The sequence below is a fragment of the Molossus molossus genome, unplaced genomic scaffold (assembly GCF_014108415.1).
Source record: "Molossus molossus isolate mMolMol1 unplaced genomic scaffold, mMolMol1.p scaffold_m16_p_4, whole genome shotgun sequence".
Lineage (NCBI taxonomy): Eukaryota > Metazoa > Chordata > Mammalia > Chiroptera > Molossidae > Molossus > Molossus molossus.
In genome coordinates, this window is record NW_023425377.1 from 55,222,291 (window position 1) to 55,242,193 (window position 19,903).

The 19,903-nt window shown below is 45.7% G+C and overlaps 1 protein-coding gene and 1 non-coding gene across 2 annotated transcripts in view; one reads left to right on the forward strand and one right to left on the reverse strand.

The window, feature by feature from the left end:
- ADAMTS2 (ADAM metallopeptidase with thrombospondin type 1 motif 2) overlaps positions 1-19,903 on the forward strand; it is a 382,685-nt gene that overhangs the window by 12,455 nt on the left and 350,327 nt on the right. The gene's annotated exons all lie outside the window — the stretch shown is intronic.
- LOC118616745 lies at positions 3,440-3,546 on the reverse strand. The gene has a single exon (XR_004956705.1). It is a non-coding gene; the product is annotated as a U6 spliceosomal RNA (small nuclear RNA).

Below are 19,903 nucleotides of genomic sequence, written 5' to 3' on the forward strand. Positions count from 1 at the left end.
GCTGTAAGTCTTTCATATATGGCCTTTATTATTTCGAGATATGATCCCTATATTCCCACATTGCTGAGCGTTTTTATCAGAAATGGATGCTGGATTTTGTTGAAGGCTTTTTCAGATCTATTGATATTATCATGTGGTTTTTATTCTTCATTTTATTTATGTGGTGTATCACATTTATGGATTTGCGAATATTGTACCAGCCTTGCATCCCTGGGATGAATCCCACTTGGTCATGGTGGATAATTTTTTTGGTGTATTGCTGGATCCGATTTGCTAGTATTTTGTTCAGGATTTTGTCATCTATGTTCATCAGGGATATTGGCCTGTAGTTTTCTTTCTTCGTAGTGTCTTTTTCTGGTTTTGGAATTAGAATTATGCTGGCTTCATAAAACGAGTTTGGAAGTCTTCGTTCTTCTTGAATTTTTTGAAATAGTTTGAGGAGAATGGGTATTAGTCCTTCTTTGAATGTACGGTAAAACTACCCCGTGTAGCCATCCGGGCCTGGGCTTTTGTTTGCTGGGAGAGTCTTGATTACAGCTTCAATTTTTTCTGTTGTTATTGTTTTGTTCAAGTTTTCTATCTCTTCCTGATCCAGTTTGGGAGACTGTGTGTTTCTAAAAAGTCCTCCATTTTGCTTAGATTGTCGAATTTGTTGCCATATAATTGTTTATAGTATTTGTTAACGATCTTTTGTATTTCTGTGGTGTCAGTTGTTATCTCTCCTCTTTCATTTCTGATTTTGTGTATTTGGGTTCTCTCTCTTTGTTTCTTGTTGACTCTAGCTAAGAGTCCATCAACCATGTTTATCTTTTTGAAAAACAACCTCTTTGTTTTACTGATCCTTTGAATTGTTTTTTTGGTCTCTATGTCATTTATTTCTGCTCTGATCTTTACTATTTCCTTCCTTCTACCTGCTCTGGGGTTTTCTTTTTGTTTGCTCTTTAGTTCTTTAAGTTGTGCGGTTAGATAGTCTATTAGAGATTTTTCTTCTTTTTTGAGGTAGGCATGTAGTGCGATGAACTTCCCTCTCAGAACTGCTTTCACTGCATCCCATAGATTTTGTGTTGTTGTGTCTTCATTTTCATTTGTTTTTAATTTCCAACTGATTGATTTTCAACATTTCTATGTCTTTACTCATGTTGCTCATATCCTTACACATGCTGTTGAGCTTCCTCAACATCATGGCTCTAATTCTATTTCTGTTAACTTGCTTAACTGCACCTCATTCATCTCATCTTATGTAGAGGTCTCTTGTTCTTTCATTTGGCTTTTGTTTCTATTTTTCACCATTTTGGCTATCACAGTGGGCTTTGGAGTCTGCCAAATTTTCCCTGTGGGTGTTGGTGTTCTGCTGTTTGTGGCTCCCTCTCCTGGGTTTGGATGAGGTAGGGAGGGCCCACTTTAAACACCACTGTCAAGTTTTAGCTTTTCTGGTTAGTGTTGCTAGCCCAGGGAATGGTAGTTATCCTCTAGCTTTTATTGCCTGGAGGCTATTAGTATAGGTTATCTGAAGACCCTTGGTTTCTGAGTTGCCTGAAAAACTTTCTCAGGTGCTCAGTGTAAGAGGATTCCGTAGGGTGGGGCAGCTGCTGCTTGTTAATGGGCCTCAATTAGCATTTCAATGGCCACCAGGTGGGGTTGAATCTCTGAGGGAGGGGCCTCCGCCTCTCCCCAGGGCCCTGGGAAGGAGTAAAATGACTACAGTCCTGAGTGGCTGCACTCAGTGAAAGCTCTTAGCACCCTCCAAAACCAGAGTGTCCCCACACAGTTCCAGTCCAATCTGCCCTCCCTCTGCCAGAGCCCTAGATGAGTGGCTGCCACCAATTTAGCCTCTGTCTAGACTCTGCGTCATGGAGCCGCCTGGGACTTTTAACCCGAGGGTGCTGCTTCTAGCCGAGGGCAGCTGAGGCTGTGGCACCAGCCAAGGGCTTTGCACTCAGCAGAAACCCCAGAACTGAGCCGCCATAGCGTGACAGTGCTGAGGTGGCAGCAGCTTCCAGCAGAGTCCCCTGGTCCCGCGAGTCCATGCAGCACCAGCTGGGGGCTTAGCAAGCAGAGTTCACAGGACTCAGCCTTGGTAGCAGCATCCTGACGAGTCCCCTGGTCACAGCCAGTCGGTGCCAGTACGTGCGGCACCAGCCGTGGGCTTAGCAGGCAGCTTAGATCGCAGGATTCAGGCGGGGTCGCAGCCAAGGGGGCAGCAGCCACTTCCAGCCAAACCTACCAGGATTGAGTCAGTGTCCCTGGTTATGTGGTCCTCCGAGGTGTCTTTCAGTTGCCCCTTCCTGAAGATTTGCCTTTATTTTCATTGTAAATCCAGTTTGGTCCTGGGAGATGGTCTGTGTAGCTCCATTCACTCTGCCGCCATTTTTCCGATGATAGAGGAGAGGTGATCCAAGCGGGTTTCTCGGTATCTATTTTTTTTTTGCCACAATGGTAAATGGGATTGTTTTATTAGTTTCTCTTCCTGTGAGTGCATCATTGATGTATAAGAATGCCCTCGATTTCTTGACATTAATTTTGTGTCCTGCTACTCTGCCAAATTCATTTATTAAGTTAATAAATTTTTGATGGAGTCTTTGGAGTTTTCTACGTATAGTATCATGTCATTTGTGAATAATGACAGTTTCACTTCCTCCTTTCCAATTTGGATCCCTTTTATTTTTTCTTCGTGTCTGATTGCTGTGGCTAAGACTTCTAGTACTATGTTATATAAGAGTGGCGAAAGTGGGCATCCCTGTCTTGTTCCTGTTCTTAAGGGAAATGCTTTTAATTTTTGCCCATTGAGTGTGATGTTGGCTGTAGGTCTTTCATGTATGTCCTTTATTATGTTGAGATATGATCTTTCTATTCCCACCTTGCTGAGTGTTTTTATCAGAAATGGGTGCTGGATTTTGTTGAATGCTTTTTCAGCGTCTATTGTTATTATCATGTGTTTTTTTATCTTTCATTTTGTTTATGTGGTGTATCACATTTATGGATTTGCGAATATTGTACCAACCTTGCATCCCTGGGATGAATCCCACTTTGTCATAGTGAATAATTTTTTTTGATGTATTGCTTGATTTGATTTCCTAGTATTTTGTTCAGGATTTTGGCATCTATGTTCATCAGGGATATTGGCCTGTAGTTTTCTTTCTTTGTAGTGTCTTTTTCTGATTTTGGAATTAGAATTATGCTGGCCTCATAAAACGAGTTTAGAAGTCTTCTTTCTTCTTGAATTTTTTGAAATAGTTTGAGGAGAATGGATATTAGTTCTTCCTTGAATGTTCAATAAAATTCCCCCTTGAAGCCGTCTGGGCCTGGGCTTTTTTTTTCTGGGAGAGTCTTGATTACATCTTCAATTTCTTCTGTTTTTATTGGTCGGTTCAAGTTTTCTATTGCTTCCCGGTTCAGTTTTGGGAGACTCTGTGTTTTTAGAAATTTGTTTATTTCACTTAAAAATATGGAACACTTTATGAATTTGCGTGTCATCCTTGTGCAGGGGCCATGCTAATCTTCTCTGTATTGTTCCAATTTTAGTATATGTGCTGCCAAAGCTAGCACTGTTGTATGCTTTTGTTTTGATTTTATACCAAATATTTTTAACCCTTAAAGGGCCTCTGTGCATTATTCATAGGCCAATATGCTAAGGGCTTCAGGCATCACGCCTCTGGTCCTCAACAGTGACCCTGCAGGAGAAGGATCCTCATACCTTCTATTTACCCTTAGAGCTGGGCAGCTGACGCTCAGCTCTGAGTTGGAGGAGTACAGCTTGGTTCTCTCCAGCCCCTTCTTCCATGGTTCTCTTCAATCTGATGGGTGAAAGACACTGAGCTTGATAACAACTGTACTTCCTGTGCATGAACCCTGTATAGGCCTTCCATAGCTAAGTGCACAGTATCCTTCCAGTAGCACTGGCCCTGAACAAATATACCACAATAGCCCCTTCCTGTGCAGCTCTTGCTCTTCCTTCATAGATAGTGAAGCACACTCAAGCAGATCCCCAAGGATCTTGTTACAATGAAGATTCTGAGGTTCTGAGCTTCTCAGGAGCTCCTGGCTAAGGTTCCTGGCCCTCAGACCACACTTTCAGAAGCAAAGCTCTGTAGCCTCATTTCTGCACGAGAATCCTGTGGGCTTGTGCCTCAAGTTGCTCTGAGAAAATAGGGTTCAGTGGATCATCAGTTTGGGAAATGCTGCATCTTTGTTCAGCCTGGGAGATTCAAGGACCAGTAGGGCTCTTTGAGAATTTCTGTAATAAAGAAACCTCTTGAACTCTGTGAATCTAGCACTTTTCACATAGATGGGACCATGGAACCCCTGCTCTGCAGAATGTGTGGAACTAGCTTTCCTAGAAGACATGTGGAAAAACCATGCAGGGTTCAGCAAGCCAATGTGATCTGACAGTTTAAGTTTAGATACTTAGGTGAGATCCAGCTCTTCCAAGAACCACAGAACTTTTTAGGCCCTGCTCCTGGATTGGGACACACATCTACTTCCTGGCCCCCTGAGTTTGTTTCTCTACTTTAAAAGAAGGCAATAATAGCTTTGTTTATCAAGGAAAACAATCTCTTAATTTATTTAGTACAAAGGGATTCTTATGTCAGGATCCTCTCAGTTACAAGTGACAGATAACTCAAATCAGATTAGTTTAAACAGAAATGGGAACTTATTAGCTCACATAATGGTAAGTCTTTGGGCATGGCTGGATTCAGGTGCTCCCATCAGGTCATGAGGATCCTTGCTGTCTCTTGCCTCCACCTTCCTATGTGTTTTTTGGCTTTATTCTCAGATGGAATCCTTCTGTGGTGAGTCAAGAGGCCTCAGCAGTGTCGGGCTGATATCTTTTTCTGATTATTCCAGCTGAGTCCTCAGTTTCACTCTGGCCAGGCTGGAGTTATATGTTCCCATGGAGAATCAGAACATAGGGTCTGTAGAACCCTATAGATGGAGAGTATAAGACTTGCTGCTCTTCCAAATGACATGAGGTTGGGACCCTGGATCTACCAATGTGCAAATTCAATTGAAATCAGGTAGAGATGGAGAAATACCAGATGGAGACACACTTCATAAGACATTGTACCCTTTATTTCCAGAGAGGCTAAGAAATGGAGAGCACCCAGGTTCTTTCATAGCCACTCAATAGAAGTTGTTCATTATGTTTACAGGGAAAGGTTAAAGTTTGCCTTTTCATGATGCATGAGGAAATATTGCTTAACAAAGGGTTCTTGTACATCACATTGCTATGGAAGTCTTTTCTGGTACTTCTCAGGCCACAGGACAGGTGTGCTGATCTCACATCATCCTTATATGCTCATTAAACACCCAATGAGAAGGCTGTTGGCATGCAAAGTAATAATAGTATATCATAGGTCACATGCTCCCTCTCGGCACCATGCTACATGTTGAGCACCTGATGCCACATCTCTTGTTTAATCCTCACAGCACCCTGTGGGTGATATCTGATATTATCCCCATTCTACAGATGAATAAGCTGAGACTCCAAAGCCAAGACAGCTTACTTCAATCTTCACAGCCAGTATTTGAACCTATGTCTGTCTGACTCCAAGACTATGTTTACTACATTTTATTGCCTTTTTCTTTTTTTGCACACCAACAAAAAGTATGAAAATGAAGAGATGCATTTCTTTGAAACATTCCTACCTTTCCTCTTTAACTCCTGGAGGCCTTCTGAATCAGAAGCATTGGCCATTGTCAGTGTTAGTAAACGAGAGTTCAGAGCAGGCCTAGTGGCCAAGTGGCCTACTGACAAGCCACTGATCTGCTCTGGGCTCCTTGCAGGTAGCCTGAGTCCTCACAGTTGGGTGATGGCAGTGGGGACACTGATAGAATAGAAGCACCCGGCCCTGCCTCTGTCCCTGCTCAGTGCAGCTCTGGAGTTAAGTGCAGCTCAGTTTCTCTGGCCAGGCAGGGCCAGTGATGAAAGCCTCCAACAGTTGGGCAGTGGGAAAGGTCTAGGCTCTCAAGCCTTTTCACATTCTGGAGCCTGAGGAGGGTGGTGGACACCGCCATGACTTTTTTTTTTTTTTTTTTTTTATCCTCACCCGAGGACATTTTTCCATTTTTTGTACAGATAGAGTGGGAGGGAGAGAGAGGAAGGGAGAGAGAGAGAGAAACATCAATGTGAAGGGACACATAGAGTGGCTGCCACCCGCACGACCAACCAGGGCCGGGGACAAACTGCAACCGAGGTACGTGCCCTTAGCGGGAACCGAACCCGGGTCTCTCTGTACCACAGGCCGACGCTCTAACCGCTGAGCCAAACCGGCCAGGGCCCATGACTTTTTTTTTAATTTAACTTTATTTTTTTATTTTTTATTTTTTTATCCTCACCCGAGGACATTTTTCGGTATTTTGTTCAGATAGAGTGGAAGAGAGAGAGAGAGAAACATCAACGGGAAAGGGACACATCGAGTGGTCGCTACCCACACGACCCAACCAGGACCACGGACAAACTGCAACCAAGGTACGTGCCCTTAGCGGGAACTGAACCCGGGTCTCTCTGGACCGCAGGCCGATGCTCTAACCGCTGAGCCAAACCGGCCAGGGCAACATCCCCATGACTTTGTAATGCAGTGTCCAGATTGTATAGACAAGATTCAGAGAGGCTGCTGCCTTGTGGGCTAGGACTACCCTGCTGGGCTGCCCTCCTGGCCAGGCACCTTTTCTGTTTAGTCTTGCTGGACGTTAAGAGTAACTATAGGCTACAGAGACAAGTCACTCTCTGACCTAAGGGACCGAGATTTGTTTTATTTTCCTAATGAGGCTGCTGCCTTTGAGGCCACACACTGGACTCCAGCTGGCTCAGATGTTAGAGTGGGGCAGGCAGGTGTGGTAGGCTCAGGTTGTGGGGCTTTGGGTGCAAAGTGTCTGGGAATTGCAGCTGCCCCTTGTAGGGTCTTCCTTCTCCCATCCTGCCTTGGCACTGTCTGGAGGGCAGTGAGAGGGTCTCGGGCACACCAAAAAGGGGCTGTGGGAACTTGTAGGTTGCCTGGGTATCAGGGTTCCTCAGATCAGAGGAACACTAGCACCTGCTTGGTCCCTGCTCTTGGCAATCTACACAGTTGCCCAGGGTGGTCTCAATCTTCTCCATGGCTTATTACATTCCTTGTTTAAAACTCATTCAGTTTAAGTGACAGGAAACCGGCTTACAATGGATGAAACAAACAAGGGACATTATAGGCCCAGTTATGCTTGGGTCCTAAGGAGGTGCAGCTTCAGGCATGGCTGGATCCAGGAGCGTAGGGATAGTTTCAGATCATGCTCTCTCTGCCTTTCAGGTCTATCACTCTCTGTGTTTATTTCAGGATGGCCCTCTGCATGGGTGGGGACACCAAAAGCTCTAGCTTAATTCGCCTTCTGTAGTAGCAATCTCTCAGAAATGGAGAGTTTGCCTTTCTGGATGGTTCCTGTTAGAGTCCTGGGGAGGGCTCTGATGGACTCTGTTTAGAGTACAGGCCCATTTTAGAACCAATCACTGTGATGTTGGCCTGGCCTGGCCTTAGTCTCTTGCCCACCTTTCAGGTTGACAGTGAGGTCAGATCCCCAAATTCTGGAATGGATTGAGGTTTTATCACAAAAGCAAGAGGAAGGACAAAGTATGCCAGGCAGATGAACATGGTTGCTGCCACACTCCACCTGGTCTCCAGGCCCCCATGTCTGGCCCAGTTCTCCTCCAGACTTGCCTGACCAGTTGCCTTTGAGGCTTCTTCCCTGGGTGACCCCATGCTTCTGAAACGGAATGTAGGTCTCTCCACCCTCCTCTAGATTTCACCCAGTACTTGTACTGGATCCCAGAATCCTAGACAGCTCTGGACTTTATCCCAGTCTTCAGTTCTCTACCACACCTGACCCCAAGCCTTGTCTTAGCTTCTGTGTTCCTCAGTTTCTCCTAACTGGTCTCTCCCTAGCCACTCTTTTGCTATGTAGCAGCCAGACTGATTTTTATAAACCACACATTAAATCACGTCACTCCTTTGTTTAAGAACTTTTCCTTGTTATTATTGCCCTCAACAAATAAAAAAAAAAACAAACAAAAAAAGCAAACCTGGCCAAAAAAACCCCAAACCACTGACTGAGCATTCAAGGTCCTCCATGACCTAACCCAGTGGTCTCCAGCCTTATTTGTCACTGTGTGCCTCTCATACCTGTGCTTCAGTCACATTGAGCTTTTAATTTGTCCAACACTGGACACTCCCAGCTCAGGACCTGTGCACAGGTTTTGCCATCACCTGGATTGCTCTTATCCCTCTCTCTTTGCCTAGCTCACTCCGTACGTCTCAACTAAATAGCACTTCATCCAGGAGGCCTCCCCAGACATTCACATGCCATGTTGCTCTCTGTACTTCTTGGTAACTTGTACCATGGGAAACTTATACCTGGCTAAGTCCACAGGACCAAGCTCTAGCTGGGCAAAGCTCTGCTGGGAGCCATGAAATGCCAGGGCCTGGGAGGGGGACCAAAAGCCAGTGCATGGTCAGATAGGAGAATCACCACTGAGACTCCATGCCCCCGTGCTCAGGGATGGCCCACCTCCTGTTGTCTGCTCTGCTGCTGTACCCCAGAATGTCCACACTCAGTGGGGCAGGCCCTTTGGAGAATGGCCAAAAGCTCTGTCTCCTTTTCCACAGGAAAGCACTTGTGTACACAAGTGGATTTACATGTTTCTTTTTTCTGTCTTGCTCATCCCTTTGGGGGTCTCTGAAACTCAAGTTCAAAATCCCTAGTTTAAATCAAACTAAATAAGAGAGGGAAGCACCCCTGGGCCTATATAGGGAGGTGTTGCATTGGGGTAAGGAGACCTTGGGCTTGGTTCTGGCAAATTACCTTGTGATCCTGGGAAAATTCTACCATCAGTCTCATTTTGTCCAGGTGGAAAGTGAAGGCTGGAGCCAATCATTTCTGGGAACTTCTCAGGAAATTCCAGGTGTCTTGGGGGCCAGATGGGGACCAGACACAAGTGAGGGGACCCAGTTAACAGAGGGGATCCTCGTGAGCCCATGCCCTGTGTTTCTTTTTAAAAAGTCTTCACCTAGGATATGTTTCTATCGATTTTAGAGAGAGAAGAAGGGAGAGAGGAAGAGGGAAAAGGAGAGGTAGCCAGAGAGTAACATCAATGTGAGAGAGAAACTTTTACCTCCTATATGCCCTGCAATGGGGGATCAAACCCAAAACCTAGGTATGTGCCCTGACCGAGGATTGAACCCATAACCTTTTGGTGCACTGGATGATGCAGCAACTGACTGAGCCATGTGGCCAGGGCTGCCCTGCCTTTCTTGATAGATTGTTCTCTCTATGGAGTGTGGGCTTCTTGCTGCCTGACCCTCCAATGTTTCTTCAGAGAAGCTGGATTTTTGAGCATGTTGACATTCTGTGGGCAAACAAGTCCGGTGTGAAACCCTGTGTGGGCTTTGCGGTCCCTTGAAAAGGCCTACAAAGGTGGATATGGAAGTATTGGGAGTTGTGCTGATGGCAGGATGGTTAGGTGGACCAGGGCTCCCTGCATGTGGGACTATACTGGGGAAATGTCAACTGAAGGTTGGGGTCACCAATTCAGTGCCAACAGGGTCCCCAGTTTTGGGTGTAGCAAGTTGGGGGAGACTATTTGGTGAAAACAGTTCAGTTGTAAAACGTCAATTGTGATTTGGCTCAGCTGTAGAATAGCTCAGTTGAAGCGACCCAGCTGAAGTGGCTCAGGTTTACAGGTAAACACAGTCTTTAATGGCAACTGAATGTGTACTCTGTTGAGGCAGAGGTGAAACCTGCTTATATAAAGAAGAATGTCCACCTGCAGTTCCTGATTGGTCTATATCTATGCAGAGAAGGAACTTAAAATCAGCACAGTTTGATTGGCTCAGATAGCACTGTCCTCTAGGGACAGTGGAATCTGACTTGGCCCCTCATGAAGGCAGCATTGTTGGTTGCTGACCTCTGACCCTGAGTCCAAGCCTGAGCCCAGAGTGGCCAGCTCTTCTGGGGCCATCCCCTGTCACCTTGTTGCCCTCTACCCTTGTTCCACTATGGAGCCCTGTGTTTCTGGCACTGATTGTTGAGTGTAATGAAGCTGTTCATTAAGATGTTGGCAGGGTTCAGCCTTGGCTGACCATAACCCAGTGTCCTCAGCACTTAGCAAGTGAAGACCCTCACCCAGGGTTAGCTGGGAGGTAGAGAAGGCCAGGTCCCACCCAGACCTGCTGTGAGGACCACAAGTACCTCAGCCAGCACCAGCAAAGGAGTCACTGAGGGGCTTATTTGCCCTGAGCTACTGGGACACCCAGCGTGGAGGCTGGTTTTGGTGCATGATGGTCTTAGCCGCGACTGGGGTCTCCTACTCTGGTCTCAGAGGTCAATGGGGGCAGTTGGAAGTGGGGGAGCTCTCCTGGGATGCTGGGTCTATACTGGCAGACAGACAGTCCTTTGTTATCCTCACTTCCCTCCCCTGCTCAGGCAGCTGTGGGTGGGGAGGTTTCTGTGCTGCTGTCAGAACATACCAGGCTGCAGGGCATATGTGAATATGTGTGCATGTTTGTGCATCTATACATGGGAGTACATATATGTATGTGAAAATGTGTACACACAAGCAAATGTGTACACATAAATGTGTGCATGTAGTTGCATATCTGTATGTGAGATGTGTGTGTGTGTGTACATGTGTATGTGTGTCTTGTGTAAGTATACACATATATGCATTTGAGTGAGCATGTCCATTCTCGTGTGTGTGTGCATGTGTGTGTTCTTGGCAGGGGTTTTCTGCAGGGGAGGGGACTGAGGTGGAGTGTAGGTACTGAGGGGATAGGAGGACCTCAGACCTTTAAATCTTGATACCACCTTAGACTGCTCATGGTAGGTGCTCTGGAATGGGAGGGCCTAATTAGGAGCCTCTGGCTTTGCTGTGTATGCTTTATATTAAATGTCATCTGTCCATGGGGTCTGCATTAATATGGAGAAGTTATTACTGAGCCTGGAGCCAGCTGCTTGGGCTTATCCATGAATTTCAATTACACAGCATGTCTACTCCAGAGCCTGTGGATTGGGGCACTTCTGCTTGGAGACAGAAGAAATGCTGGCATTCAGGACTTCCTGTATATACCTTTTGCTATCCACAGTGTGACTTTTTAAAGACATTTGAGTGGGCAAGGGTCTCAACACAAGAAGCACTGGCCCTGCACATAACTCATGCAAAAGATGGCAGTACAAAGTGCCATGGTTGAGTTAGTGCATGCCAGGAAGTGCCAGCCACCCTGCGATGGCTGCCCGCTGCTGGCAAAGATAAGACCCACTGATTTCATTACAAGTTCAGATGATAAATGTGACATATGTGTGTCTTAGGGTCATGAACATTCAGTTTGATGATGATGATGATGTTGTTACAAATGATTTGGAGGCTGTCTGAGAGCTGACATAAAACTCCCAGGCTTGGGAAGCAGGGCAGTGGCAGAAGCCAGTCATTCATCCAGAGGAAACAGCCCTTGCCCTCTGTGGGAGCAGAACATTCAATAATTCATTTTTGAACCATGGTATTTCTCCTTTGAAAGCAGGTATTGAGAACACATGGCAAATAAGGTGTACTTTTGTTTCATGCAAGGTTGGTCTAAGGCTTACTAGTGGCTAGTCTGATTGGGACAGAGCTTCTGGAGGTATAATAAAAAGTGGCTCAAGAACTATGAACAATTGGGATATACAATTGACTCTTTTTTTTCTAAATTTACTGATTTTAGAGAGAGAGGAAAGGAGAAAGTGAAACATTGATTTGTTGTTCCACTTATTTATGCATTAATTGGTTAATTATTGTATGGGCCCTAATAAGGGATAGAACCTGCAACCTTGTCATATTGGGACAATGCTCTAACCAACTGAGTTACCCAGCCTACAGCTGGCTCTTGAACATGTGGGGGTTGGGGCTCCAACTGCCCATGCAGTTGAAAATCTTCGTATGGTTTAAGGTGGCTCTCCACATAAACAGTTTCCCAACCATCGGTTCACCCTTAAATGATGTAGGTTTGAACTGCGCAGATAAATTGAACTGAGCCAGTTAAGGTCAGTTGAACTTAGCAGATCAATTGAACTGCAAGGATTAATTGAAGAACATCCATGGACCTACACAGTTCAAATCCATGTAGTTCAAGGTTCAACTGTGTGTGTGTGTGTGTGTGTGTGTGTGTGTGTGTGTGTGTGTGTATATATATATATATATTTATATTTATTTATTCAATAATGAAATATATTATGCCACATACCATTCCTAGTCAGTTGCAAATGAAACCTCAGGTTAAGTGGTATTACAGATAAATTTTATTTTCCTGTCTGCCTGTTCTTGTACCTGCTTTAAAGATCTCGTGTGTTTATCATGAGAGCTTTAAAGCTCTAATAAAGTATTAGCTTCTTTATGGCTGTGCTATCTGCTGTGGTAGTAGCTATAAGCTACGTGAGTAGCTAAAATGTGGCTGGTCTGAACTGAGTGTTGCTCTGAGTTTAAAATATACACCAGATTCCAGAGTTAGTCTGAAAAAAATGATATAAAATATTTTACTGATAGTTTTAAAATGTTAACTACAGGCAGAAAACAACATTTTGGATATATTGGGTTAAATAAGATATTGCTGAAATAATTTCACCTTTTAAAAAAAGCTTGGCAGCATATGATATTCACATTCCATTTTTGTGGGGCAGAACTGCCTTGAAACATCTCGCTGAATATTGCCCTTTTGCTGTCATTCTTCTGCAGAATTTTGTTGGCTGGTCATATCTGTTTATTCTTTCAATTGAATTTTAGAATTGTTTTGTCAGGTTAAAAAGATCCCTTGTGAAATTGATTGACATTAAATTAAACTTAGAAACCAATTAAAGCAGGAATTCACATAATTTACAGTATTTGCCATGGTGTTTTTCAATTGATTTAATTGTTTCCATGCTGCTTAGTGAAGTATTTTGCATTTTTTATACAGGTTATCCATTGTTTTTAAATCAGGGTCATTTCAAGGATATTTTTTTCCTTTTTGCCATTGTGAATTGAATTATTTCCATCTATTGCTGTTACACAGGAAGCTATTGATTTTTATATAATTATCTTTTGTCAAGCTGCTTGATTGAACTAATTAATTCCAATATATCTTTGTGGATTCCGCTGGGGTTTCTAGGTATACATTTGTCTGAAATGACAATAATTTTGGGGATTCACTTTCAATCTGCTCTGTCTAGAACCTTCAGAGTAATGTTAAGTAACTAGTGGCTTTGCATATCTGTGTCTGTGCCCAACTCTGGTGGGAATGCTTTGGCGTTTCTCTGTTTAATACAATGCTTGCTTGTGGACTAAAATGGAGAGCACTTTCATGTGAAGGCAATATCTTCTGAATTCTAGTTTTCTAAGATCCTATTTTTATTAGCAAAGGAGGTGAAATGTATATAAAATATGTCTAACACCCTGTACCACCACCCCTGTCCTCCAAAGCCAAAGGCCTTATAATTCCCAGGGGCTTTGTCTCCCAGACTTGGGCCTCAGAGCCCCTCACTTGCCTGTTTGCTGGCCCTAAAATGCAAGCCAGCCCCTGTTTACAGCTGTTGGGTCCCCTCACAGGAAGTATTTGTAGGGGTTGGGAGCTTTGTTTAGGAAGGTGGAATAGGATGCTCTGGCAGCTATTCAGGTGGCTTCTATAGAATAGTGTCTGAACTGGGAGGGCATTGAAACCTTGATGAGCCAGGTTCTTCCCTCTGAAAGTCTCACCCATGGGGCAGACATCCTAAGACCCCCTCATGAGTCTTTTTTTTCAATCCTCACCCGAGGATATTTTTCATTGATTTTCAGATAGAGTGGGAGGGAGGGAGGGAGAGGGAGAAGGAGAGAGAAACATCGATGCGAGGGAGACACATCAATTGGTTGCCTCCTGCAGGAATCCCAACCAGGGCTGGGGATTGAACCTGCAACCCAGGTACATGCCCTTGACTGGAATCGAACCTGCAACTCTTTGGTCTAACCCTGAGCAAAACCAGTCAGGGCTCTCTGAGTCTTTCAAACACTGTGCCCCTCACTGAGGCTTGGGACCTGCCTACCTAATTCCCCTGTGTCCCACCGTACTTTTACTTCTACACGCTTCCAGAAGGTCTTTCCCCAAACAAACACCATTGTGGCCTTAGAGGAAATCTGTGGCCTGTCATGCAGCCTATCTTTATCTTTCTGCCAGCAGAGTGTCATGGGATTGGAACAGTTTTGACTAATTCCTGTGCCTAGACCATGCCTTTGTGTGTATGTGTGTGTGGGGGGGGTATATTTTTCCAGAGGCACATGGGAGAATCTTACGTGGCAGATTGGCACCCACTGACCTACCTAGAGAAAGGTCATGAGGCATGAGGTCAGACAGAACCAGGTTCAGGGCCTGACTCCTCTCTTGCTGGTCTGTGACCCTCAATTTCCCTATTTGCAATTCTGCCTGCTTCAGAGTATGTGTCCTTGAGGGAGTGGAGAAGAATAAGGCTGGCTGGCCTTGGTCCAAAAGAATGTCATGGGAGGATGAGGGTGGAGTTAGATGCAGGCCCAGAGGGATGGTTAGGCCCCCAGGCAGCCTGAGACCCCAGAAGCTGTAGCTGACCCTCTGCCTTACCTGCAAATTCAGACCTGGCAAAGGGAGGGCAGCTCTCTTGCATGGTTGTCCCAGAGGCTGGCTATTTGTGAAACAGATGCATGAAACAGATGCCTGGCACTGTGCACTGATTCTGCAGACCCTGTCTGGCAGGGTGGGGGCAGCGGCAGCATCCTTCTGGGAGCTCCTTAGTGCCACCAGCCAGATTCCAGGCTCTGTGGAGCTCCAGCCACTGTTCTGGGCTCACCAGCTCTGAACAGAGGCCTGCACTCCTGGGTGCATGGGTCTGAGATCCATGGATGGGCGCACACACAGAGAACACACAGCAAGGAGAAGTCTCTAACCAGGGCTCAGCTCAGCTGACAGAGAATTCCTGTGTTTCCTGAATAGCCCCCAAATAACAGCCCCAGAGACACCTATCACAGGGATGGCCAGGAGGCTGTTGAGGCAGTACTGGATCCTGGCTCAGAGCCCTCCCTTTCCTTTTCTCCCATGGCCTTTGTTCTTTCTCTCTCTTCCCTTCTCCAGCCTCCTCTCTTCCCTCTGTTCCTCCCTCCCTCCCTTGCCCTCTGTTTCTCTCTTCTCTCCCCATCCCACCTCCCTCCTTCCCCTTGCCCTCTTCTCCCCTCCTCTCTACTTTCTCTGCTCCCTCCTCCTTTCTCTTTTTTCCCCTCCCTTTCCCATTGCCCTCCCCTCTCTGTCCTCCCTTCTTTTCTTGTTTGAGTGACTTTTGCCTCTGTCAGCGAAGACTCTTCAGTGATCCTTCCTGGGCAGTGGCTCTTCATTGCTGGCCACATACTCTGCCTAGGCTATGCCTGTATGCCCTTAGTTACACAACACCTCCTGTCACTCACAAGCCCCCATTGTTAATAAGTCTACTCTGGGAACAAATGGCATGATCCCACTGTACTGGGAGGAAATCTGGGATTAGAGAGAGGCGGTATGACCTACCCTAAGTCACAAAGAGCCCAGACCCTGGGCTCTTTCCACTGCAGCTTGTGCTCCCCATGAAACCTTTGCTTTTCTCAGAGGTGCAAGTCATCCCTTCACCCACATTAGCAGGGTTCATTACTACAAGGGGAAGGAAGTTTCTCCTCTTCTTGGCAGCTGAGTTCTTGGTGCACTTCCCAGCCAATAAGATCAAAGCTTGCACCCAGAATAGCCCACATCTCAGATAGGGCAGCCTGGGCTTTGGGTGCTGTTTTTGATGTTGGGGTACCTAGGACCTCACTGGCTGTCCTTACTGGGGAGGCTGGTAGGACCAGGCTGTGCTGTGCCCCAGGGCTGCCATGGGAGGTTGTACAGGTAGTGTCCTACACAAGGGCTCCTGGGCAGGGAGCTAATGAGGCCAACCTTTGTCCAGTGTCTGGGAGTGGATGAAGTGAAGGGCAGAGAGTGGCCAAAACTGGGTGGAGAATGATAGACTCAGGAGGGTGGGAAGGGTGTGCAAGGCATTTCTACCACCTTCAAGGTCATGTTGCTGCATTCATCCCTTTGAGGACCTCCTGGGTCCTTAGGACTTGCAGCACAAGAACAAAAGCCAGGGGCAGTTGCAGTACTGTATAAGGTGTTGGTTTTAAGTATTTTATTTTATTTTTTCTAAATTGCTACTCTGTTGTATCAGCACCATTCATTTAATAATTTACCCTTTCCCCATGACCATGGGATGTGTATTCCCTTATCTAAGAAGTTCACCAAGGTGATCTGGTTTCTTTTTGGCCTCTCTTGTTTTTTTATTTTTATTTTTTTACACCAGCAGTAGGCTTTTTTCTTTTTCTTTTCTTTTCTTTTTTTAATATAGTTTTATTGATTTTTAGAGAGAGGGGAAGGGAAAAGGAAAAAGAGATAGAAACATCAGTGTGAGAAATTGGCTGCCCTCTACTGGGGATGGAGCCTGAAACCCCGGGCATGTGCTCTGACTGGGAATCAACCAGTGACGTCTTGGTGCATGGGTCGATGCTCAGCCACTGAGCCACACTGGCCAGGCCAGCAGTAGGCTTTTTAATTTTTGTTGCTTAATGATACATTCTAATACCTGATATGGCAAGTATCACATCTGACTTTAAAAAAATGTTTTGGCTAGTTTTGTCCATTTTCCAAATGTATTTTGCCTTTGTTTTCTTATGATCTTAAACAAAACCATAAGAGGTTCTTTATTTTAGATTATATAACATGACCCAATGGTGTCCAGGATGCAGTTGGCCTCAACAAACCTTCGTTGAGCAAGAGAAATTCAATTTTCTCAGGGAAATAAGAACATCGATTTAAATATTTTAAAAGATATCCCAATAGGTTTATCACTAAGAGTTTTAGAATTTTATTGCCAATACAAATAGGACCTTTTCCATTATATTTTATTATTAGAGGTATGCAGGAACAGTTAATCTAGATACAGCAGGTGACCATTTACTCAGAATACCTTCAACCCACTTTTTTCAGATTAACAACGTACTCAGAGTTTAGACTCTTTCATTCCCAAAGAGCAAGCAGGGCAAAATCATGTTAGTACAAATTATATATGCACTTGCACAACTGCAGCTAAACATTGACAACCACTGTTGACCCAGAAAACGCTACCTGCTCTCCTCATTTGCTTCCAGTGATGCTCATCCTCTCTTTGCTTCAGCAAAATCTGTTATCACAGTGGCACAAATGCAAACCATGGGTGATTGCAAAAAAAAAAAAAAAATCCTTCTAAAATAAATCTCTCGCTTTAGATATTTCCCATGGTTGCATCCTCAGATATGCCAGTTTCTATATTTATTTTGCATCTGGGCATTTCATGCACTTCCTTATTATTCTTTCCTTTTTTGTGTATTTTGGGGGGGTATATTTGGAGTATACAATTATCTTCTGCAGTTTCTGTGTGTATTTTCTTTTTCAGTGTTTATTTATTTGGTGCCTTACTACATTGGTGACAGTATAAAATTGAATTTTAGTGATTTTGTGTGAGAGCCACACCATGTATTCTGAGCATCTGGACCACTGCCATGTAAGAGAAATGAGAACCAGGTCCTGCTTCTCTTTCTGTGAATGCTGCTGGAAGACAGGTGTTGGCCTAAGTGGCTCTCTGGTCTTCACTCACCCACAGTGCGGCGGCTTTTCTCTTCCAGATCTGTTGTATCAAGTCGAGCTGACCCAAGGGGGCATGTGTGGTGTTTTGTGGGGATGAGTAGCAGTGATTGTCAGGCCTCCTTTAGGTCAGGGAACCTCACTCAGCCCTGTGGCCTGCTAGGTGTTCCCTATATTGCAGGAGTAGTGTACCTGGGCACATGCAGGGCTGTTGACAGGGCAATTGGGGAAGTGGCTGTCTTCTAAAAACTGCCTTGAGTCTCAGCTGGGATGTGGTTCAGTGAGACACTTTCAGAAAAAGGCTGGTAGTCAGATAGATCCATTTGTAACGCCTGAAACTCTTAGTGAATTTGGACTTTCGAGCTCCATTTGAGTTCCTGTCTTGCCCCTTACCAATGAAATCATTTCTGGACTTGTGTTCTCCTTGTGCAGGGTGGAGTCTGGCGGGCTGGGTGCCACATCCACTCACACGTGGGTTTTCTTTGGCCCTCCCAGTGTTTGATGAATTTTTCACGAAGGTCCAGATTCCCATTTTCCCTTAAGAACCTGGAAGAGCTGTGAGGACTATCTCCTGAGCAGGGATAGAACACCCCAGAGGGCTCCCACTGCTTCCTGTGATCACCCTGGTCTGCCTCAAGAGCTTTCATTTCCTGTGTGGTCACTGTGTCCCTACCTGAGACTTTCTCTTTTGTTGAGGTAGGTGCCTTTTCTATCCCATCTGTGAAAGTTGATGGCAGTGATTACTCTGGAGGGTTATGATGAGGATTAAATGAAGGCTCATGGCTGCACTTAGTAACGAATAGCCCTTTTCATTAAGAGGTAATATTTCGCTCATGGCCCTTCTAGGAGGAAACAAAGTATGCGAGTCATTGGAGACATATGAAGTGCAGTGCAGATATGAATCACTATTGATTGCTCCATGGGTTGGGCTGGGGAGTGGGGAGGTAGGACTGGGGATGGGCAGGCCCTGGATAGACCATAACCGGCCTGGGTTGCATTGCCAGATGAAGCCATGACTGTTCTGAAATGGAATTCCTGGGTCAGAATAAGGAGAACAGATGTTGACTGGACAAAGCCAAGAGCTGTTGACATCTAGAGCTGCTGCCAAGAGAGTCTGTCAGGACACAGGGGCTGAGGCTGAGGGTCCTCTGTCTTTTCCTGCCGAGGCAGCATTCCTGGGGCAGATTCAAGGGCTAGGAGTGAATGCATGCGCACGCACACATGCACATGTACATGCTGTTTCTTCCACCAGATTCTCCCCACCTGAACATAATTAACCAGTGTGTGGAAAAGATTTGTAGCCTGGAAGGAAAGAAAAGAGCCTTGTTGGCAGGCGAGCCGGTGAAGGGAGATACAGGAATGGATGGCAAGTGGTCTCCGCAAGACAGAGGAGCAGCCTTTAGGATGGAGATCTGTCCAGAGCTGCTGCCCAGGGAAGGGGAAGCATATGGCCCTTCCTCCATCATCTCTGGAGGGGAAGCTTGTCCCTTAATTTCTCCCTTGGCTGTGAATCTGGAGGTTGCTACCAAGATTCACAGCCTATGGGGAACTTGCTCCTGTCATTTCACCAATACCTGTGTAGCTGGTGCCCGCTGCCCTGTCCCTCCTATTTTGGACATGTCTAGACTTCTGCCATTACAAGGGATGGGAAACCCAGTGCAGACTGCCTTGGGCCAAAATGGGATTCTCAGGCCTCCCACCCTGTTTCATTTCTGCCTCCCTCCCCCTGGCCTTGCCTTAGCAGGCTCTTCCCTGTGAGAGGCTACAGGCTTACCTGGCATCAGCTGTCAGCCCAGCAAAAAGATCTGCCTTTTCTCTTGGGATTTCAACCAGAATCTTGAGGCTAGTTATTGGCTCAGGCTGGTCACATGTCAATCTTTGAGTGGATCACTGGGGCCAGGGCAGCAAGCAAGACTTCCATGAACCAGGCCTGGTCACATGACCACTAGCTCTCAGGGTAGAGTCTGTGGTCTGACGTGTGGAGACCCTAGTGGGGATGGCTGGGTGCCCAATGGAAAGCCAGTCTGCTATTATTAGGGGAGCAGTGGGCAGCACTGCATTCTCTGTCTCTCAGACCTCTGCTGCCTTCTCCCTTTCTCCTACTCTGGTCCACCTGCCTTGCTCTCTGTCCGAGTGCTTCCACCTCCTGTTAAGTTTAGACCTTGAGACGAGCATTCAAGGCTCCTCCTGACCAGTCAGCATTTCTGGGTTCTTCTGCCCACCTTATTCTCCCTGTCCCTTTATCCTGTGTGCCC